Source organism: Peromyscus maniculatus, chromosome 19, assembly GCF_049852395.1.
Source record: "Peromyscus maniculatus bairdii isolate BWxNUB_F1_BW_parent chromosome 19, HU_Pman_BW_mat_3.1, whole genome shotgun sequence".
Lineage (NCBI taxonomy): Eukaryota > Metazoa > Chordata > Mammalia > Rodentia > Cricetidae > Peromyscus > Peromyscus maniculatus.
Window position 1 is genome coordinate 46389902 of NC_134870.1, and position 24009 is coordinate 46413910.

General features: G+C 41.3%; 1 long non-coding RNA gene across 1 annotated transcript; it reads right to left on the bottom strand.

The window, feature by feature from the left end:
- Window positions 1–1596: 1596 nt before the first annotated feature.
- LOC121824148 (uncharacterized) lies at window positions 1597–13515 on the bottom strand. The gene is made up of 3 exons (XR_013045919.1): window positions 13422–13515; window positions 2397–2751; window positions 1597–1827 (listed from the first exon to the last, which is right to left on the bottom strand). It is a non-coding gene; the product is annotated as an uncharacterized LOC121824148 (long non-coding RNA).
- Window positions 13516–24009: the final 10494 nt, after the last annotated feature.

Here is a 24009-nt window from a genome sequence, read left to right on the forward strand (position 1 = left end):
GATTATCCTCCATCTCAACTAAAGAAAACGATATTCTTGACAGCATGTGGGATGGAAGTAACAGAACGGAGAATTCTCTTGTTCCTATGTCTGAGTGAGTTTGTGTGTGATTATTGCTAAGGTATCAATCTTTCTAGGCTAATCACTGTTTACCGCATCTTTTTCTTTCCTAGTTGAAATAAAATAATTTCGGTTAAATCTGTCCTGAAACTAAATTGAGTCTTAAGTTCTTCTTCAAATGCCAAGAACACTGTTCAAGTTAACGAGAACCCAATTCTTGTCATATTTTCTCTCTCAGAGTAGGTATATTGATTTTTTTTCTGTACTGTTCCACAAGCTCCGTTTTCCATTCTTTGTTTGACTCCAGATTTAAGGAAAAGTTAAACACACACCCAGCAACTTAGAACAAATGGAAATCTGAGCCATCAAACTAGAGGAGGATCAAGCCCTGTCATCAGGGGTTCCGTCACAGTTTTAAGAGTTATAATTTCTGATGTTAGGCTATCACTTTTCTGGGCAAATGCTAGTGTTGAAATCTATTATTACTACCCTTCTCCCCGACTCCATCCACCAGAATACATGTCCAGCTTCCCAGAAAAATTCATGTGTGCAATATTAAGACAGGAGCCTTCAATAGTAGCCTTTAGACAGGGACCACCAAGCTCTAATAGAGTCTGCCATCCCTCCATGCCCCATTGAATCATGTTTATATGTAACTCGCATATTAAAAAAGCAACAGCCAATGTCAATGGTGCCGATATAAAAATATCTTAATAGCCAGTAACCGACTAATGAATACTACTGTAATAACAGTTTAATTTGAAGAATTCTGACAGCTGGTTGCACTGAGGAGAGTGGTTTCCAAGGAGTCCTTGTCTCACGCTGAGAGCATCCCCAGTCCGCTGATTTATAGCAGCAGTGCAGAACTGTTTAATGTCACCACCTCTCAGCTGAAGTAATAATAAACAGGGATGTTATGGTTTATTTTTCTGTATGAATTGTTCGGGCTCTGTATGGTAAGTACCAACTCAATAGGGGATAATAGCTGCCATTCCCCTGGGTATTGTAACTGGTCTTCAGCCCCATCCCCCTCTCTCCGGAAGGTTTATCCATCAGAACGAACACAGTGGTTCTTGATTTCGGGACAGATTTTATTCTTTTCCACCGCTCTTGCTCATCCCATACTGCTTAGCAAATGTAATTACTCTGGTTAAGATGTAGCTTCCCCTATTATTTCTGAACTTCCCAAGACAGTTGAGAGCAGACAGCTAAGGCCTGAAATATATGGTTCTACAACCATCTTAATTATACTGTGTGACTTTGTGTTTGATAGGGAATAGCAATGTCTGGGAAGTGAATCTAATCTCTGCAGATTCAGGACGATTGCCAAAAAGATTCATTGATTCCCCCCCCCCTTTTTTTTTTTGCAGAAGTGCAATCTTTTATTGTATAAATGTCAGAAGCTTCAAATTATTAGGAAATGTGTCAAGAAGCTTAAGGTATAATAACATTCTTAGGGAGCTCGGTTCTGAAGACAGCGCAATGAAATGTTCTAAAAGCAAACATGTCGTATGTTCTTAGGGAATAAAGCTCCGGGATTCATTTTAATTTGTCATTTTGAACAGGATGAGGCCTCCGCTGGGCCTTTTGATGTGAAAGCCTTGGGGATGATACATAGCCATTCCTCTGCCATCCCTGAGCCTTTAGATGCACCAGATTGCAAAGACATCTGCAGTCCTAGGAAAGAAGGCTCTGGTTTGGGATTTGAGGCATCAGAGCTGGACTGTGGAAAAAAAAATCACTGGGCTTTGTCCTGGTGATGAGGTCCTGAAGAGAGAATCGGGAAGAAAATGAGACCGTGTTTTGAACTGTGACTCCTAGCTCAGATGAAGCTTGTGGTCCTATAATTAAGAACTCCTTAGTGTTGGGCAGTGTATTATTTCAGATGACTTTAATTACAAGTGTATTGGTTGCTTTTGTGACAATGTAACAAAATACCCTAGGGAAGGGTTTAAGGGGAGAAGAATTAGTTTTAGCCAAGGTTTCAGCCTACTGTGGCAGGAAGGATGGCACAGAGCAGTCCATCCTGAAGATCTGGGGCAGAAAGGAGGGAAGCAGGAGGGAGAGAGAGACTGTGTCTGAGCTTGAGAGCACTCTCCTCTCCCCACTTCCCTTCTGTCGGCTCCCAGCCTACAGGTAGTGCCTTCCATATTCACAGTGCTGTGTGTCTCCTCAGTCAGTCTTCCCTGGAAACTGCCTCCCAGACACACCCAGAGATATGCCTGACTACTGTCTCCTCTGTGGTGCCGATTAAGTTGATGGGATCGATTATCAGAGTACAGACTAGAAAATCTACTCGCCATTGATTAAATAATAATGAGAATATAATGGTTTACCTCCCTGGCAAGTCCAGAAGCCGGCAGGCTTGAGAATGTGGGAATCAGAGGCCAGTGGTATCATGGGGGACTGCGGACCGCTCATCATCCTCAGCACTGTGCTCCACTCTGGTTGCTGGGTTCATTCCTGGGTTAGCAGTACCTTTGGCCTCACATCCATTTCCCTACCATTCTTTGTCTAGAGACCTCCAGGGAAAATCCTGAAGTTAGCACAGATCTGACTATCCTTCTTGGTCATGTGCTTTAGTCACGGATCCTGATAGATGTCCCAAAGGACGTTAGGGCTATTAGACGGACAATGAATGATAGGCAGACAGTGAACAGTGGAGTTTCCAGAGATGGATAGCTCTTCTTTCTGGAAAGAAAAAAAAATCAAGATTTTTCTTGAGGTCAGAATATATAGGGTCTGGTAGAAACATTTGCATACCTTGGGATTGATGTCCAAACTCAGCTGAAAACCATAGTCTTCACTACCCCAGTAACAGGCTAACTATTCCCTCTCACAGAACTGTCTCCATGAGCCTTCCATTATTCATCTACTATAACCCTACATTCTGACTGAACTCATCTTATTCCATCTCCCGGCCTCAGCTCTTACAGGTTCCTCCCCATCCTTCATAACGAATCTTTCCTCTGACCAATAATATCTGCTCGAGCCCCAAACGTTTACTTGAAGGTCAGTCACAAAGGGTCATATTAAGGAAATTAGGTGCTGACGTGTGACTATGGTGTGCCTCCCTGGGCTCGTTCCCTGTGTTTGTTTATACGTCACTTAGCCATGCTAAACTAAAATTACCCTGTAACTGAGTTCAAAATTGGAATTTAAGTGTTGTTGTAAGCTTTAAGTGAATTAATATATGTTAAAAAAAAATAAGCCAAGGGCAGTGCCTGGTACTTGGTAAGTAGTCAATAAGTGTTAGGTATGATTTCATGCTCCAGAAAGTCATTCTTGGGCTTTCCTATGCTTTTCTTTCCCTTAATGGCATGTTTTCACATGTGTTTACCCGTATGTTCACATATGATGGGATATTGGACCTCTTCAACCAAACACTATTTCTATACAATAAAAATATCTATAAAGTGAGTGCCCACTAGCTGTTTCATGCAGGCTTAACATTCGCACTCTGTTCATTCAGAAATGTTCCCTGGGTGATCTGCATTCATTCTCTGTTCATTCAGAAAATGTTTACTGAGGATCCCTGGGTGATCTGCAAAGTGCAAGGAATGTGGTGGTGAGTGAGACAATCTCCGATCTAACCGAGAGAGTAAGTATTTAATATTACAAGTGTGAAGAACTCCAAGGGGAAAGTACAGGTCCTGTGTACTGAAGATCCATGGGTTTATAAGTTTGGGATAAAGCACATACTTCCTTCATTGACTAGAGGTACAGGTATACATGGTTGTTACACAGAGTGGTGTTCTATGTCCCGTGCATGCAGATAACAAATAGCTTATATCCATATAATCCCATTAGATAGACTTACATTTACAAATACCTTATGTAAAATGCTACTTTTTCTTTATAGTACTTCCCTATTTCTCTTTTCTTATTCACAACTATGTTGCAAAACAATGTATTAATCGCACCTAAAGGTTGAGCATAGTAAATTCCACCGTGTTAATGTTATTTTTAAGCTCTGAGACCCAGGGAAGTGTGGAACAGACAGCAGGTTCTCTCTCTCTCCATTGCTTTCAACCTTGGCTCCTTTCCCTGTTTTGTGAGATACCATGAACATATTTATGATAGCAGGTATGACTAGTAACACCTGTTGGTATTATCCAATTGGGCACAAAAAGACAGCACGGAGAGAACTTTAGCTGGATTCTCCCCCTAGTAATCTTGTTGGGAGGGTTAAGTAACCAGGCTTACAAATTATGAAATTCTGCTCAGCACAGTACCAGGGACATAAAGAAAACTTAATAGCTTGATTCAGGGCTGTTGCTAATGATGTTATTTATCTCAATCTGTCTTCTAGCCCTTATCTGTTAACTCCAGTTCATCCTTGGAGATGAAGCTTTAGCATCCTCTTAAGCTCAAGGCCTCCTGTTGAAGAAGTCAGGGGTCATCTTTACAAAATCCCCACTGTCCTTTGCCGAGTGAAGCTCCCCTGCTGAACTCACACATGAATTAGGAAGACTGCTGTCTTCTTCCTAAGGAGCCGTGAGCTCCTCAAAACAGGTCAACGACCCATCCATTTTGTTTGTTTGAGTTTTGTTGTTGTTGTTGTTGTTTTTTTTTTTTTTTTGAGACAGGGTTTCTCTGTGTAACAGCGCTGGGTGTCCTAGAACTCACTTTGTAGACCAGGTTGGCCTTGAACTCACAGAGACCTGCCTGCCTCTTCCTTCTGGAATTAAAGTTATGTACCACCACACCCAGCTTGCCTCATCCAGTTTTGTTTATCAAGTGTCTGCTGTGGTCTGTGACACAAATGGATTCCTTAAAGGCCTGCTGAACAACTGGATGGTGTCCTGTCTGTAAAACTCTGGAAAATGGAGTGTAGCATACCACTTGATGCTGAATCACAGTCCTCTGCCTTAGCTCCTCCTGGTTGTTTAACAAGGCCTCCTTGAAGAGCAGATGTGTATTTGTATGGCAGGGTAGGAACACAGGCCCAGCACTTATGATTCGTCGTCGCCACTTTCATGATGATAGCAGATGACTCACTTGCTGTCACCAGAGAATGAGTCACTTAAGTGACTTCCATGCAAATGAGGAATCCTGCTGATTCCAGAGTGGGAAGTCCAGTAGATGATCTCAATCAGTAATCACTTAAAATGAACAAATCCCGTGACACTGAGTTCTGTGGTCAAATGCCGGATGCTTTGGTAAAGAGGAGTGGGAAGACAGGGAGACAGAGATAGGGAAGGTGGCAGAGAAGGGAGGGAGGAGGGGAAGGGAGAGGGTGTCTTGAAAGCACAACTTCCAGGTTACGTTTTTAGACTCCCGGAAAGATTCTTGAACATTAGAATGTGCATCTCTCAACTCCCTCATCTATAGAAAATTAAGAACTGTCCTGCTTGCATACTAAAGCCAACAGCTGAAGAACAAGAATAGTTTGAGATTGGATGCAGTCAGGCAAAGAGCCAGGAGAGCCAAGGTGTGGTCACACGTCTCCCGGTGTCACTCTGTGTAGTCAGGAAAGGAGAGCTTTGTAAAGGAGGGTCCTTGTGTTCTCCATTTTTATGTTATGAAAACAGATCTTATAGGAGTGTGAAAGGAAGCAAAACAAGTAACACATAATATGAACAAAGGAAAAATAAGACCATCATAAGACAATTAGACAAAATTAAGTCCCCAGTATATCAAATATTATAGGCGAGAAAGGCTGTTTACTCCAGATGGCTAATTGGATTGAAGATTTGTATGAATATACATGAAAATTACATGCCGGGGCTTAAAGTTGATGGCAACTAAACCACAGCAATCATGCAGATTTTTTGAAAGTAGGAATTCCTCAGGCATAGGTGTAGCTCAATGGGTAGACTGCTTGTACCACATGCCTGAAGCCTTGGGTTGGATCCCCAGTACCACATATTCCAGGTATTGTGACCCATACCTATACTAGAAGCAGGAGGGTCAGACGTTCAAGTCTATTCTTAGTACATACCTTGGGGTATATGGGGACTTCTCAAGGAAGAGTGGCCAGGGGTGGGATTGGGGCGGGAGATGGTCCTATTTAATTTACAAACACTGGAAAAGGAGTGCATAGGACAGAATAAAGCAAAGCAGCGCCTGTGATTCATTTATATTCTCCAGGTTCATGGCTTCAATGAAAGTTAAAAACCACCCTCCCCACTTTTGGGATACATTACAAGCTGTTTGTAGAGATGAAATTCTGATTCATTTCATTTGTACAGGGCCTCTCACTCTTCATACTAAAAAAGACATTTAAAGAAAATTTGACTTTTAACAATACAAGCGACTAAATGGAGCATGTGCTAAAACTATTCATCTTTGACAGCCTGACTGCTTTCAGAACCACACCACAAGTATTAAGCCAAAAACACCATTTCACACAAACAGCAAATGGGCTGCTATCCATGCTTGCCAAGACTCTCTTGGTCCAAGCCGTTCTCCCCATCGCTGAGGCAAAGAAAAGTTCAAGGGGAAGGGAATGAGAGAAGAGAAAACATAAACCATAGTAAGTGGAGGAAAGGAAGATGTATGAGGTTAGCAAAGCTCGGACTGCCTGCATCATCATGGATACAACACGACGCAATGGCAGAGCCTGTTACCATTTCAGTAAATTTCTGACCACTTTCTTAGCTCTTCATGGATGTGTAGCTCAATGTTAGGATCAGTCTCTGAGAAGTCGCAGCAAAGCAACCAGACAGTTAATACCCTACCAAGAAGAAACTGTAACAAACCGAGGGCCTTCTGTACTGCATATCAGCTCTGCCCTTAACCCTGAAAGATCAAGTTAAAACTGAGTGGCAACATTGAACTAATATTAAAATGTGGAAAGACCACTCATTCAGCAGCAGAGAAACCCAAGCAAAAAGAAACATTTAGAAGGGGCAAGATGTGCTGAATTTGATTGACAGGTCTCATCATCTTGAGAACTGTTATCTTTGTTGCAAGATTTGCAAAAGCATTTCTCTACTCTCCATCATCCCCAGGCACCCAGCCCTTTACTTCCTGAAATCTATGACTGTCTATTGCTAGTCTCCAGGAGTCTAAACAGCAGGTTAGTAATGAGGTTAGTAATGAGGAGTCATGTGTAAATAAACCAGGCTTCAGTTAAGTCAACCGAAGTATTATCACTATTGCTGAAAAGCCTAGTCATCATATTCTCTTGACACAGAGAATCTGTAAGAGTTCTGAATGGATTTACTGAAGAAAGAGTGAATGAAATACCCTCTCCCCTCCAGGCCAAACACAATTTTTGATTAACATCCAAACAACTAGTCTATTATGAACACCCAGATGGTTTCTGGAAAAGAATTTTTTTCATTTCCTTTTGGTTACTAATCAAAAATAAAGAACTAAATAACATGGTTGGAAATGGTGCTTGCTGCCAAGCCTGTGGACCTAAGTTTGATCCCCAGGTCTCCTATGGTGGAAGGAGAAAGCTACCAGTTCTTCCAAGTTCTCCTCTGACCTCCACACAAGTGCGATGGTAAGCATGCCCACAACATATATACACAGATAAATAATTGTAACTTAAAATAGTAATAATAAAAACCATAAATTATAAGACTATATTTGCATTACCTTGAGAGAGACTCTCTGGCCATTTTTAGTTCAATAAACATTCTGAGGATAGGGAATTTAGCTTAATTATTCTCAGGCAACTATTAATACTTAAATGTTAATTTGTGAATTTACTCTTATAGTTCAATTGTATAAAAGAAGACACCGGGAGACTATGGTTTCTAAGAAAACCACTTATACATTATACAGATATTTCTCAGGAGAGCAACCCTTCTTTCCCATTTTTTTCTCAGCATTTTATTATGAAAAACTTCAAACATGCATCAAAGCTGAGAGACTACCACAGTGAACATCTGTGTGCCCATCACCCTTCTATGGTAACCCTTCATTCTACTTGTTTTATCCTCCCTCCATCTGTCTAGCCATCCCTCTAGACAACCATCAAGCAATCTTAGTTTTCTGATGCATTTGAAACTACATTGCAGATGTCAGGGTATTTTCCCCTAAGCACTTCATCATGCCTGTTATGAGCTGGAGATCAGTGTTCATTTACAATATCATTCTTATGATGCAAAATAGACACAACCTGAAAGGCAAGTATCTTCAATGCATTGTCTGTGTTTGTGAAAGCATGCCTCTGTGTTGTGAGAACTCTTAGTGCTAGCTTTAGGTCTTCAGTCTTTCCCAGAGGCCTTTCTGATAAAGGCTTGGAGGCCAGCGATATTGAGCAACTGTGGGAATGTTAGAGTTAAGTGAGAGAGTTCTTCAGATGATTGGAGAGAAGTCTTTGAAAGGGGTATCAGCTTCTCCCTCTTCCTTCTCCTTCTGGCATGAAATGAGTGGCTTTATTCTACCACACCATCCACCATGATGTTCTCCTTTGCCAAAGGCCGAATAGCAACAGGACCAACCAATCATGGACCAACAAACCATGGACCAACCAATCAGGAACCTTTGAAATTCTGAGTCAAAATAAATATTTTCTCTGTACTAGTTGATTATCTCAGGTATTTGTACAGTACCAGAAAGCTAGCAAACCTCACAGTGTATCAGAGAAGGCGTCATTCTAGAATTTTTCCAGATACTAAATTTCTCTGGAACATTCTATACTAGAATGGTATAGTGTATATTCTTATATCTTTTAATCATCATATTTCTGGGTGCATTGGTGGTTTGCTCTTTTTAGTTCACAGCAACACTCTGGCATTCTCTAATGTTTATACCACAGTTTGCTCATTAGTTTTCCTATTTTTGGATACCAGTGTTATTTCTACTTTTTGACTGCTGTAGATAGTGTTGTTTTGAACATATCTATAGAAGACTTAAGGCTCTGCATTTTGATATGATTTTGTTTCATTTATTTATTTATTTGAGTTACAGTCTCATGTAGCTCATGCTGGCCTTGAACTTCCAATGTAGCTAAGGATGAATTTTGAAGTTCAGATCCTCCTGCCTCTGCTTCCCAGTTCTGAGCTGCCACAGCATGCACCAAGCAACTGTGACACCAAGTATTTTATATGTACTTAAGTCACTCTTTACAAAACTCTGAGTCTGTTGCATTTGGAAGAAGGGCTGTATACCTCGGAGACTTACTAAGGAAGTCTCAATTTCCAGATCTTTTGGAATTGAATAAATTCTAGGGAAAACTATTCTTTTCCCATTGAGCACACATGGGGAGAATTTTAAAAAGGAAGTAGTGACCTTGGGCATATTCTTGAAGTGTGAATACACAATTTTCTTCAACTAACTTATATGTAAAATATCAGTTTGCAATTCTAGAAGGAAAAAAAAAATCAAAGCATTACTGAGTGTTTTTTCCACTTCTCCTATAAAGGCTGACTGTGGCTTAAAATAGCCTGGAATTGTTAGTGCTGTAAATCTTTCTGAAGGAGATGCCAGAGCTGTTCTTCCTGCTCTGCAAAAGAAATGCGTATCATAGATCTCGTTTGAAAGCAACGCCATTTCAAACTCTATCAATAGTAGACTATTACTAATGCCCAGGGATAAAATGAATTGTGGATTTTTTAAACGTTTCTCTAAATAGCCGCCAAATGTGTTGAAATAAAACTTGATGGTATAGATAAGGAATTCCAAATATCCCTTTGAATAGTTGAAGTGTTGACTTCTATAAAACTCTGCAGGGGAAAAAAAAAACACTGTGCAAAGACAATGAATATTTCTTCAAAATAATTGGAAAGAAGTAATTACGTATGGTCGTATGTTGCTGAATAGGCTGTTTAGTTGGGGAGGAGGCAACAGAAAACTTCCTTTTCAGATAGCTTCATGTTAGAGTAATAGGAAACTGATCACCATGGCTAGCAAGGTACCAAATAAAGATGTCTGGGTGGGACTTGTGGTGGTTAAGGTGAGAATTGTGCCCCCGAGGTTCATGTGTTTTAACTCTTGGTCTCTATTTGGTGGCGCTGTTTATGAAGGTCACGGAACCTTTAAGAAGTGAAGCTTTGCTGGAGGATGTATACACTGGGGATTTGTTTTTGAGTTGTTATTATTATTGTCATTATTTGTTTGTTTGTTTTTTAAAGACAGAGTCTCTCTGACTGCCTTGGAACTCACTTTGTAGGCAAGGCTGGCCTAGAACCCACAGAGACTTGTCTCTGCCTGCTAAGCTCTGGGATGAAAGGCTTGCACCACAACACCCGGCAGGCCTTAGGGCTTTGAAGTTCTGTGTTCTGGCCCTACTTCCTGTTTTCTGCTTCCTGTTTAGGGATGGAATGTAATCACCCAGCGCCGCCTGTGCTCTCGTGGTATCCTGCTTCCTGCCACGTCTTCCCTTGCCTGAGAGACTTAGCCCCCTGGAACTGTGAGCCAAATAATCTTTTCTGCTGGATGTTGCTTGTCAGGGTATTTTATTATAGAAACAGAAAAGAAAGGAAGACACTGCCATGATTTGAATGAGGAATGTCCTCAGTGGCTCATGTATCGAAGCACTTGATCCCAGTTGGTGGTGCTGTTGGGGGAGGCTGTGGAAGGAACCTTTAGGAGGCTTGCTGGAAGTAGTATGTCCCTGGGGGTGGGTTTTGGGGCGTACAGCCTCAACCTACTTCCTGCTCATGCTCTCTACTTCCTGTGTGGGGATAAAATATATCAGCCAGCGTCCTGCTCCCTTGCCATCTCTGCCATTATTGATTTTAGCCCTCTGGAAGCACTAGCCAAAAAAATAAATAAATAAACTCTTCTGTAAGTAGCTTTGGTCATGGCATTTTATCACAGCAACAGACACGTAACTAATACAGCATGTAAAAATTTCTTTCCTGGAAAGTTACCCACAATTCAAAGTCTTGTATACATGTTATAGAATGATTATCCTTATATACCAAAAGACTTTTGGCAATAAAATATATACCCAGGGAACATGTATTGGATCTATCTCATCATCCCTCTCTTCCATCTTTATTAATTAAAATCTGTGCTCTGATTCTAGGACCTATTGTTTCTCAGATAAACATTATAAGCTGTTTCAAACAGAAGGCTATAAAATGTTTTATTAGACTGATAGGAAAAACACTAATACATGGGACCTATAGAGTAATAAAACTCACTAATTCAACTGAAGTATCAAAGCACATTGACATGACAGTTGTGGAAAATTTTTCCAATTCTTCCTTTGAACCTGTTTCATTTTCATGGCTGGAATGGCAAAGAGGAAGGGGCAATGTTTCCTTAGCTGTCTGGGTCAGGAGAGCCATCTGGCACTCATTGTAACCACCATGTGGGAACCAATAAACCCTGCACTAATGTTCCAATCTAGTCACTAATCGCAATAATCAGAACATCTGGTTAGGATTTCCCTTTGCTGGGGTGTCCCCAAAGATTTTATTAGGCATCAATTTCCCTTTAGATCTATCTTGACTATCAACATTAGTTCGCTTTTCCCTTCTGTCTGTCTAGCTTGAACCAGGCATAACATTTTGTATCTGCTTGTAGCCTAAGAAATTCGTATTTCAAAACTCTTTCAGCATGCATAGGAAACATACCATTAATCTAAGAAGAGACGTCAGCTCCTACTGTTATTACAGTAATCTTCATGCCTATTCTCAACCATTTGACCTAACCTCTGACCTCTTTTTGTCCAGACTGTTACCAGAGAACTGGAAAAATTCACTTCCGGTGAGGTGACCTAAGGTTAGGGCCACCTTCCCTGGAGCACCTTCTCAGCTAAAGAACAAAATGGAAACCGGAGATGAAAGGCATTTTCAGTGGAATAATCCCTGCAAGGAGGAACAAAGAGAGCAGCTAGGAAAAGATCAGTGAACCATGATTTGTAAATGACAAGTCATTGTTATCCACTGTAAATGTAAGTTCTCAGGGGAACTTTCCACTGGTGTCGCCTGGTATAAAAAGTTGAATGACTGATTAGATCTTGGTGATTGTGGAACTCTAAATACAGGTCTAGGTTATCTTGGGCTGTTTTTGCTCCCCTTAATAGTCCATCACTGTCCACCTTGTGTTTGTTCTAACATTCTCTTGACTACCAAATAAAATCCTTAGAATGTATCAGTAGACTGCTAACTGCAATTAATCCAAAAGCCAAGAGTGTTATTACATAGGCTCTAAGACCCACAGGGAAGTTTTCCCTGCTTCCCTGTATTCCATCTACCTGTGATTCCCAGCAATGTATTTGGTAAATGCCATGATCTGTGACTTTCTTTGTTCTGTAGCTAATAAAACCTCGTATAACCATTTTCATAGTGGAAGACGTCAGCTGGGCAACCTGAATCTCTCCAGACCAAAGATACTCAACTTGTGGGTAGAGATCCCTTTGGGGGATGTTGAATGACCCATTAACAGGGGTCACCTAAGACCATCAGAAAGCACAGATATTTACATTATGATTCATGACAGTAGAAAAACTACAGTTATGAAGTAGTAACAAAAATAATTTTATGGCGGGGTAGGGGGGGGGCTCACTACAACCTGAGAAACAGTATTAAAGCTTTGCAGCATTAAGAAGGTTGAGAACCTACTGGTCTAGACCACATACACTCACAGTTGACTGACAGTGGTGATGTTAGGAGGCATGGCCTCGTTGGAGTAGGTGTGGCTTTGTTGGAGGAAGTGTTATCACTAGGGGTGGGCTTTGAGGTCTCAGAAGCTTAAGCCCAGGCTCAGTGGCTCATAGTCACAGGAAGCCCTGTTGCCCGAGGATCCAGATACAGAACTCTCAAATCTTTCTCCAGCACCATGTCTGCCTGTGTGTTGCTGTGTTTCCAGCCATGATGATAACGGACTAAACCTCTTAACTGTAAGCAAGCCCGATTAAATGTTTTCCTTTATAAGAGTTGCCATGGTCATGATGTCTTTTAGATGCAATAGAAACCCGAAGACAGGTGCCTCTAGCCAGCCAAGGGAGCAGTACTAACAGTTAACTGCTTTCTGTTACAGGTGGTTTTAACTTTGAATTCACTTAAAGCCTGCTCAGTGTGGCCCAAAACTTTGATGAGTGTTTGAGGTAGAATGATATCTAACTAAATTTACTACAAAGCATTTACCGATCAGCAGTTGTTAACTTTGGGCCTAGAAGGGACAGCAAACTGCATGTTCTGTCATCACTGTATTTTCTGATCTTACAGTCAGTTTAGGGCCCCAAGGTGTGTTCTGGGTTCACTTTGAACCAAGCAGTGGCAAGTAGTTTGAGGACTGCTTGCCAAAATGTTAGTACTAGAGGGTTTAAGCTGCCTTTTTCCTCCCAAGTAGTTCTGGTGATTTGGTCATTCCTACAAAGACATGTCTCAACAGTGCAGGACAGAGGATAAATAGAGGCATGCAACTGTCATCTCTCTGGCAATCTTCTGTTAAAGGAGAGTCAGTGTGAGGAAGAGAGCTGGACCTGGAGCTGGAACCTAGCCTACCTGGATGCCTCCTGATGTCCTCCTGCCAAGAGCTGTTAGACCATCTTCTTCCTTTTCTAACTTCTCAGCCCCCTCCCTACCCCAACAGTTCTCCATTGGGTTCTATGTGCGTCACAGTTCTCCAGAGCAACAAAACCAATAAGACGAGACAAAAGAATGTATTAAGTCAGTTTGAAAATAGTTACGTCACACCTGAAAAAAAAAAAAAACACGAGAACCCGGCAGTTACTCTGTCATTGAGGCCACATGACTCAGCAGTCGGGGTAGACCCACAATGTCTGTCTTTCATTTGAGGTTCAGGGGGCACAGCCCATAGTTGATTAGTCCACAAGGCTGTGTGCCTCAGTACTCCCTGCCCAGAAGTTTCCTGGAAAACCACCAATCTACAATGAATGCTTGCAAACTCTGCTTCCTCTTTCTTGGGAGGAGTCAGCAGCAGCAGCCGCCACTGGGCAAATTAACTCAGAGGCAGGACTGAAGGCCAATCACAAAAGGGGAGGTGGTTTTCCTTCCGCCTCGCCTTTTTATGTGGGCTGCCACCAGAACACACGGCCCACAATCAAGGTGGGGCTTCCAAGAGCAATCAAGACAGTTCTTCAGGTGAGGCTCCCGACTCAGGCAATTCTAATTTGTGGCAAGTTGACATTAGATTCATCATAATAGCTTCTAATTGTTATCTTGTTCAGAATCTACTTGTATAGTTGACCTTACATCGGTCAACCTCCTCAAGGCTGTGTCTCTCTGTTCTTCCTCATCTAATCTTGGGCTCATGTTGCTCAGAGTCCTTGACTGATTTCTACCTGTTGACCTCCTTGGGTTAGATTTAGATCCAATAGCATGCACTCGCGTGTGTGTGTGTGTGTGTGTGTGTGTGTGTGTGTGTGTGTGTGTGCTCCAACTTTGGTCAATCCTAATAGAATCAAAACCAGGCAAGATTATGTGGAATAATAGATTCCAAATGTAAGCTTATCACTAAATATCTGAATTCTCTGGGGATTTCTCTAAGCATGTATCAAGTCATATATCAAAATTTGTTAAGCCAGGAGGTGGTGGCACACGCCTTTAGTCCCAGCACTTGGGAGGCAGAGGCAGGCGGATCTCTGTGAGTTTGAGACCAGCCTGGTCTACCAAGTGAGTTCCAGGAAAGGTGCAAAACTGCACAGAGAAACCCTGTCTCGAAAAACCAAAAAATAAATAAATAAATAAATATTGCCGGGCGGTGGTGGCGCACGCCTTTAGTCCCAGCACTTGGGAGGCAGAGGCAGGCGGATCTCTGTGAGTTCGAGGCCAACCTGGGCTACCAAATGAGTTCCAGGAAAGGCGCAAAGCTACACAGAGAAACCCTGTCTCGAAAAACGAAAAAAAAAATTGTTTCCTGTTGTAGCATGTCATAATTTATATAGATATCTTTATGTACTCAGAGTTTTCCAGTTATAAATATTTTCAAAAAAGCAGAAGTATCCAGTCAATGGGAAATTCAATGGTCTCAACATGGCTGCACATAGAGAGTTTATAGGCAGTTTTTACAAAATAAATTATCCGGGTCCCATTTGGGCAATTACATTGAAACCCTGAAAACATGGCATACATAACTTTTTAAATCCCCAACATGTGATTCTAATACATAGCTAAGACTATGAACTACTATAATAGTAGATATGAGTCAGTATATTGACTTCATGTTTTAGTGCATTTTATAGAGTCAATTGGATACAATATTTCTTGGAACTATTTGGGACACTAATAAATAAATACAATAATTTACAAGGTAAAATTTTCTATTATCACTGACAAACCCTGCCTTTAGAAAACGTAAACAATGAATTTTGGCTTCAAATGTTAATTGATTTTTTAATCATATACAGTGTTTAATCTGAAAGGCAATAACATTGATCTTTTGAAGACAAAAACAGATATTCTTATATTCGGAATGTTATTACATTTCCTTAAATAAGCTGATGAAACAAATTCTTGTAAAGCAAAGAGTCACGAGGAGGTTGGCAAAATGGCTCAGCCAAATCTGGACCAATTTGAGTTCCAGCCTTAAAACTTACACAGTGAAAGGAGAGAACTCACTCCTGAAAACTGGCCTCTGACCTCCAGACAAATGAATGACCTATTCAAACAGACATGTACACACTTTCATGAGCACACACAATAATAACAGTTAGTAATAATAAAAATTTTAGAAGTCATTATGGTTCTGACTGTGTTTCGAACATCACAGACCTGGAGGAAAATCACCTGGATTTGCTTGATTGATGATGAATTGATGTCATTAACTTTTCCACACTATTAATATTAACAGTGAAATTTCACACATATTCATGTAAGTATAAAACAGTAAGAGCAGAGGACAAAGCCCATGAGAGAGATAAAATGGTAACAGAAGTAATCGTGGTGTATTACTGCTGCAAAAATCAATAAAGCAAATCTGTTATTCTTTTTAAGTGTCATATTACAATAATGTTTTCCTGAAGACTGTTGTCTGCATCCAATTTAGGAAGGCATCTGCTTGTGTTTGCTTAAAACAAAAGGGTGGTTGGCTTAATGAATTATTTACAGGCATGCAATATGGCAACAATGTCATTATGAACTCTCTTCTAAGATCTCCTCTGGCTACTCCTGGCAGGGTGTCAATTTGCTTGTTTTTATGGTAGGTGCATGAAATTGTGGAGCTATTCAAAGAAATGTGACTCTACCATTGGACTTCCTAATGCACGCAGACCCAGTAAGAAAGCCATGGTAACAAGAATGGCGAAAACATTCATTTGCCATTAATAATGTGTAATGTGGAGTTCAAGCAGATGAGCCACGGGAATTACAGAAGCCTTGGAAGTAGGTGAAAGATGTAAGGAAATCAAGACAGGGCTGGAGGAGACTCTGAGGAGAAAAGAAGGCAAGGTCCTTGACCTCTTCCTCCTCCCCGATGCATGGACCACCTGTCAGTGTCTGATGAAAAAAAAAAAAAAAAAAAGGGAGTCCCAGAGAATCTCAAGAGTTCTGCACCAAAGTAATGAAGTACAAAAATTAAATTGACCTTGAAGTTTGTAAGAAATCAGCAGGAAAGGCAGGAGAAGAAAAATCCTGGGTGTAAGTAGCAGGGTTATTAAAATCGAATGATTTTCTTTAGCATCCTCAATCCCACATTTCCCTTGCACCAAGTCAGGGCATCTAGACAGACTGTGAAGGCAGCCTGCTGGTGACTGGAAGCATGGCAGGGCAGAAAGAAGAAAACTCCACAGAGTCAGCAATGTTTCCTAGAGTCAGAACCACCTGTAACCCGGCACACCCCCTGGCTCCATCACGGATCAGCGGTGTTGGCTGGTGGTGAGAGCTGATGGAATACGTTTCCAGTTTCTCAAAATGACCATGGGAGAAGACTTTGTAAACAAAAGCCAATCACAACGGATAATTCCTCCCACCAGCACCTACGATGCAAATCTCAGAAAGACCGTGTCTATGGATGGGACAGTTAGGAGCTGTGTGTGGCCCTGTGTTTATCTTCCCTCATCTTGTGGTTATTGTCTGCTGCTTCTAGTGGCCCATGTGAGTGAGGCCTGGGTGTGGCAGAGATGGTAAGAGCAAGACTGTCCCTGCCTTCAGCATTACAGTGTCACGAGGGAGGGGGATTTTCATTAGAAACATGGAAAAAGCCTTGTTCACAGTACTACTTCCTAAGTAGTACTGATTTGTAACATGTTTATTATACTCTAAGGGTGTTTAACAGTTTAAAGCTGTCCTTTCATATGGCAGTCAAGACACAAGGACGAGAGTAGTAGATTGTAATTTGAGGAAAGGGGAACCATTATAAGCTGAGAATCGGAACAAAGTGTGAATAAGTATAATTTATGTTTAATGCTTGGGCTACACATTGTCTTGTGATGGCATGAATGGATTCCATAGTGAAAACAGTAGCTGGGAGAAAAGCAGCGTTCAGCAGACTTGTAGGACTTACACCCACAGTCAAATTTCCTTCTGAAGAAGGGAGAATTAGCAGCATTAGGGCCCTCCATACCATGAGCAATGCTTTCCCTGACTTTAAAGGAAGCCAGCAACCAACAAACACCAAGCCCATGGGTAAAGGATTGGCTAATTTATTCTACCTCTGACCATGGATGGAATTAACCAGAAAGCTGTCGAAGTGTGTATTTCTATCTGCAGTTTGACAGTCCTGGATACAACTTAGAGATGACATTGCCAAATCTCATGATTTTTAAAAATCGTTTTATGTCTTCCTGCACTGACGCATATATGTAGAAGACTCCTGCCCCCAGCGCCTGCCCGATTCTGGCATAAACTCTGGCACTTAGCCTTTCTAACCTCCTATTTCTCATGGAAAATTTGAGAAGTAATGATAGCAGTAAATAACACCCAAATCAACAGATTGATAAGATACCCAAGATAATTAATGTGATAGCTGTTAGTCCAATAATTTTAATCAATACAAGTTCAAAAATGTTAGACTTTTTAACCATTGTCATCATTTTAGTTTTCCTAGCAATAGCCCCTCTTCCAGTCTTTTAATACCAAGTAACAATAATTTCATATAAGTCAAGTGATAACTCGGATCTACCAATTGTATGAAGGAAGTCATTGGCCAGGAGGAAGACAGGAAAAGAAGGACATTTTCAAATTAAACCTGAAATTTAAATAAGCTGACTATGCTCCAATTTCTATAAAACAACCAAGGGTTTTGCATCACCTACTTGTGACAATGCTGTCCTCAGCCATGGGCAGTTGGTACATCCATCAAGAGAAAGACAACAGGGCCATCACATTGTAGGGCAGTGAGAACACAGGTCCTCAGCTTATCTGCAAGCATGGGACTCTTTAGGTTGGCTTTCCTAGGATTCAGCTCTCCCGGAGACCTTCCCTTCTCTCTCCAAATTCCTTCATATTCCTTTTCCCGTCTCTCTTCTCTTCCATGGCACAAGGAAGGGATCTGAAACTACTGCGTGGGTGGAAAGAGCTTGCTGACATGGGAAGGACTGGACTAACACAGACAGGACCCACCAGGAATGAACCAGGGAATTCTCTGCACTAGGGAGGGCTCGTTTTCTGTGTATGGGACTTCTACTTTTCTCGGCTGCTGTGGCTTTAGAATCAATACCAAGCATAAGAGACCAGCGGGATCTAGTCTTCTTTGAAGAGATAAGAAAGGACCCAGGTATCCTGGAGTTAGTGGAGAGTTCAGTTGCTGAGAGGCCACAGATGCCCTTTAGAAGTCTCTGAGTGCCCTGTACTGCACGCCTCCAGAATTCCATTTCTTTTCTTACATTTGGAGTATTGGAAAGCTCTGATGTTTCTCACCATTTAATGTACTGAATGCCATTTAATTAATATTCTGGAAAATCACATTTGACTGGTATCTTGCTCATTTAATTTTAATATTTCTACTGAATTGACAACACAATGTTATTAATAACACCTGTCATGTAAGGCCTACAATCAGCAAATAGCCCAGAAGGGTGGAATAAAATATGCACTATTATTTCTTTGTTCGCACTCATATAGTTGATCTCAATTTCATGTTCATTTACATTTTAAACATATATGTAAAACAAAGAAAGTTATTTAAAATGGATTTATGAACTGATACATTTCCCTCTATTTATATAGAAGATTTTCAGGTATTATTTAGTACAATTAAAATAAGTTTATGATTATCTCAATAATCTTAATATGACAGATAAATATGAAACATATTTTATACATACACACACAGAGTTTATATATGAATTTTTCTCATCTGGGCTGACAATACTTTCTCTGAGAGCCAAAGACCACTTAACAAAATTCTCAACACCAGGAACAAGTCCTTTTTTGAGTTGTTGGTCACAGTTTTCTAAGAGACCCCTCCCCCCACCAAAAACCCATAAAGATTATTGATGTTGCCCTTGGTTGCTACCCATAGGTGGAAGGTAAGTCCCTATTGCTGATGACACCTATGCACTTCAGACACAGAGCTGTAGCATGAAACTTAAAAGGTCTTATTAGTAAAAACAAACCCAGAGCCAGGTATTGGGGTGAATGCTGGAAGATCAGAGAAGAACAAGCCACAGCCACCTCACCTCGCCAATTTCCCAGCTGATCCTGTTTCCCTAGATTGGAAACCTCTGAATCCTCATCCAGAATGAATCTCAGCTGAACTTCTGCTCAAAAGTCTAATAGCTTAACCAGGCTCTAGTTCCTGGTTTTCACGCTTTATATGCCTTTCTGCTTTCTGCCATTACTTCCTGGGATTAAAGGCGTGAGTCACCATGCCTGGCTGTTTCAAGTGTGGCTTTGAACTCACAGAGATCCAGATGAATCTCTGCCTCCAGAAGGCTAGGATTAAAGGTGTGAGTGCCACCATTTTCTGGCCTCTATGTCTATCTAGTGGCTGTTCTGTTCTCTGACCCCAGATACATTTATTAGGGTGCACAACATATTGGGGAATACAATATCACCACACAGGGCCTTAAGGACCCTGAACTAGAACTGACTTGAATGACTCCTCCCTGAAGACTAGTTTTCATGGTACCAGAATGTACCATGCAATCTTCCAAAGGAAGGAAGCAACTGAAAGTCTTACCCAACAATGATACCTATGAACCACATCAATGACCAGCATGGCACAAAAACCCTATGTGTACAGAACTAGAAAAAATACCTTGGTTATAATCAATAGCTCTCTGATTGGACTTAAGACCTGCTCAAAAAGAGGTACTGGAAACCTAGCCAACTACCTAGGGCTAGTGACATCATAAATCTTGGAGGAGAACCTACACTATCAATGTACTAAACCAGCCTAATCCCTAACTACATTCTAAATATCTCTCCTTATACCCACAGATAAGTTTAATCCTCACTCCTCATCAAGGAAACTTCTCTTTGCAACAGATGGACAACCAAAACATAAAACCACATCCAATCAAAATGCAGACTTGCAGAGCCCAGTGGATACATCTACAAAACCACTCTAGCACCTAAGGCTCAGGGACATTTTCAGAAGAGAGGGCAGAAAGATTGTAAGAGGCAGAAGGTCAGAGAGTTTGCTGTGAGACTAAGTCTCCTGGAATGGCAGAAGCTACACCCATAAAATATGACCAAGATGCCTGTCTAAACATGAGCTGAACAAAGACCACAATAGACATGGCCAAGTGGAAGAGGGAAATATCAGAAGGCTTCAACCCTCTACAAAGAACTTCAGACAGCTAAGGAATGCAGAAAGGGGGAGAAATAGTCTTCCCCAGGAAACAATACATTGATTGGCTCTCTAATACTAAATGGTCAGCCCATTATGTAGGGTTAGCAGGTTATATTTAGGAATATATATATATATATATATATATATATATATATATATATATATGCAGATACATATAAGCATGTTAACAATAACTAGTAAAAAAGAGACCATGGATTTGAAAGAGAGCAAGGGGAGGTATTGGGGGGTGAAGGGAGGAAAGGGAAGAGAAATGATGTAATTATATTATAATTTCAAAAAAATGTTCCCCCTGACTTCAACCTACGACCTTCCAATGCCCCCACCTCTTGATAGGGTCTTGCTGTACTGTCCAGCCTGGTTTTAAAGTCATGGATGTCCTGAATCAACCTCTTGAGTATGGATTACAGATATACATCATAATTCCTGGATCTAATCATACCGCAGTGGACACTCATATTCCTGGAGAATGAATAGCATTTTGGATAAAAGAAAACTAGAGCTTGGAGTGTGACCCAGCTGTAGAAGTGCTTGCCCTGGATTGCTTGTGCCCTAGGTTGGATCCCTTGTACCACAAAAGTAAAAACAACACCAATGAAAGAGTAACTTGAAATGGAGGATGTTTAACTTCTGCAACGGAAGCTCATTGCTTGACTGTGGATATTTAGAATTCCTACTATTATAGTATCAGTAGTCATGGTGAGCTCATTGACTGTCACAAAATGCTGGCTGAAGCAATGTTTTAAATTCACAGGTCATATTGCTGTTTTTTTTCTGCTTTTAGACATGTGGGATAATGACACCTTTTATATTACTTTCTGGAGGATAAAGGTTAATAGAGCAAATTTGAGCAAAGCCTATCAGATATGGGATTGGCTGCCAAGCCTGTACAGATCTCCAAACATGTTTTCTCTCCTCAACTTCAGACAAATGCAGAAGATGTAATGGGAAACCCAGATACATTGGATCCCAGAGATGGAAGGATCCTGAGACACCACACAGCTCCATCAGGGTCCATCAGCCTGAACACACTGGCCCACTGCACCACACTCAGCCAATGTGAACTGGAATGAGTGTGCCCTGGATTATGATGAGGATTGGAGTTGTCAGTAAGGGAATCTGCACTACTCTGACTCACTAATAGAGGCATTTGAAAGATAATATATTGCTGACATGTGGGGGCCTTAGTAGGAGCTAAGAATAGAAATCTAAACAAATATTTTAAATAATGGTCCTCTTGAAGTTGAGGGATTGTGTGAGGAGATATAATAGAGGGTAGACAGGAAAATGTTCGTATTGTATTTACATGGACAATCTACCTAATGGTACTGAGTCCAGGCAAAGGCGGATTTTGACAGGCTTCTTTCCCCTTGGTTCCTGAGTTGTGTAGACAGTATCAGGGTCTAGATGGATGACTGTGTAGACAACTGAGAGCATAACCAAGATGGGAGTATTATAAACATACCTCATAGAGGTCAACAGAAAAGCATAAACAAGCATTGGTACAAACCACTAGAGAGCATTGATCGGGCTGGACTGCACTTGGAATCCTTAGTTATCCCAGCTTCAGGATCTGTTTGGAAAGTTCTGGAACTAGCAGCACAAGGATGAGCAATAGACAGAAGATTTGGACACAGTGTCCCTAATCCCTCTGGCCTCCTAGAAAAATCCCATACACACCATTCAACCAGTGTGTGTGATGTAATCAACAAGAAAGAAACAGAGAATGGACTCCACCTTCGAGAAAGAGAAAGACTGATTAAAAGGCTTCATGTTGCCTGTGTCGTTCAAATGATGGGATAGATTACACTTAAGAAGGGATTGGACCCATCTTCATTTGTTCCTGTGGAATGCTAGGGGTGAGTGGGGTGAGATAAAGCATTGATATCTCAAATGGTTGAAGGTAAAATTCCATACTTATGCTTTCCTCACAGGTTTGAGGATTAGTGAGTTAAATTTGGCAAATCTAAAGCACATGATGGAGAGAGAAAACAGGTGGAACAACTTTGTTATCTTTTAAAATTCCACCCAGTTTTTAGACAGCTCCTCTTCAAGTAGTTTGGCCATGATAGACCTGTGCAGACTGATATGACCACTGGTCTTTCTTTAGTGGCACCGTGTTTTATTTATTGATTAATTAATTAATTTGGCATCTTGGCACACAGTCCATATAGACCAGGCTGGCCATGAACTCCCCGAGTAGCTGAGGCTGGCATAGGACTTCTATCCTGCTTCCATCTTTCAAATGCTTGGGTTAAAGATATGAACCCCACACTCAGGCTGCCCATTTTTTTTTTTTATCCACAATTTTCCCATCCGCACTATTTTGAAATATGACACACAGTAGAGAAAAGTGCGTAAACCAGTGTCAGTCTTTTCATGCTTTTAACCCTAAGCAGTGTCTGGGAAAACCAAGCCTGCCAAGAACAATGTCAGAAACATCACTTCGCTGCAGTGATAACAACATACCCAGAAGGCAGGTTGTCTGACGATAGAGGTACCAGAAAAGAACTTGCGGTGCCTGTGGAGACTTTGAGTAGTTCACCAAGGTGGTCCATAACCAACAATACCAGCAGCCTTCAGCGGACAACTAGAACTTCTCCTTTGAGCACCGCAGGAGCTTCCGGAGGGCTTTGGAGCCATTTGGGCTTAGCTGGGTCGCTCCAGGAAAGATACAAGTCTCACAAACTAGAACTGTGCACTTCAATTGTGCCAGCACCAACAGCAACTTCCCTGTTTACATCAATCTTTGAGTTTCATTTGGGTTGGGGATTGGAACCAGCTCCATCGGAATGCATCTTTGTGGAAAATGGGAAAAGATAGGTAGCTCAGAGTAGCTGACTTCGACGTTGTAATGATATTCTTGCCTCTGTACTAGATTATTTGGTCAGTTCTAATGACCAGTGTGTGACTGTACCAGAATGGCCAAGTACAGGATTAGGCTTCAGGGAGATAACTAAGAATATCTCAGACCTGAGCTGGAGAAAGAGAACAGAATGTCCCCATGGACCAGAGCATTTCTGGTCATATCAAACGGCATCTGTGTCCTGGGTACGTGCTACATCAAGTATTCATTCTTGTCAGCTGACTGGGAGAAGTGCCATCAGGTAATGCCGATGACAATTTTGTATGTGTGTGACAACGGGCTCAGCTCTCCTGAGAAATGCTGATGCTCAGGGTGTTTTGTTTTCCTTTATCTTTGAAATCCCCCCAGAGAGGAAGTTAGAAGGTCCAGCATTGACTTCACAACCTCATCTCGCCGAGAAGTATGAAGAATTATGTGGGTCGTGTGTGTGTCCACATGCAAAGAACCCGGGTCTAGGTCACCTATTTTTTCATTGTGCTATAGGGGTAGGGCTGGGGGCTCTCAGTTCTTAC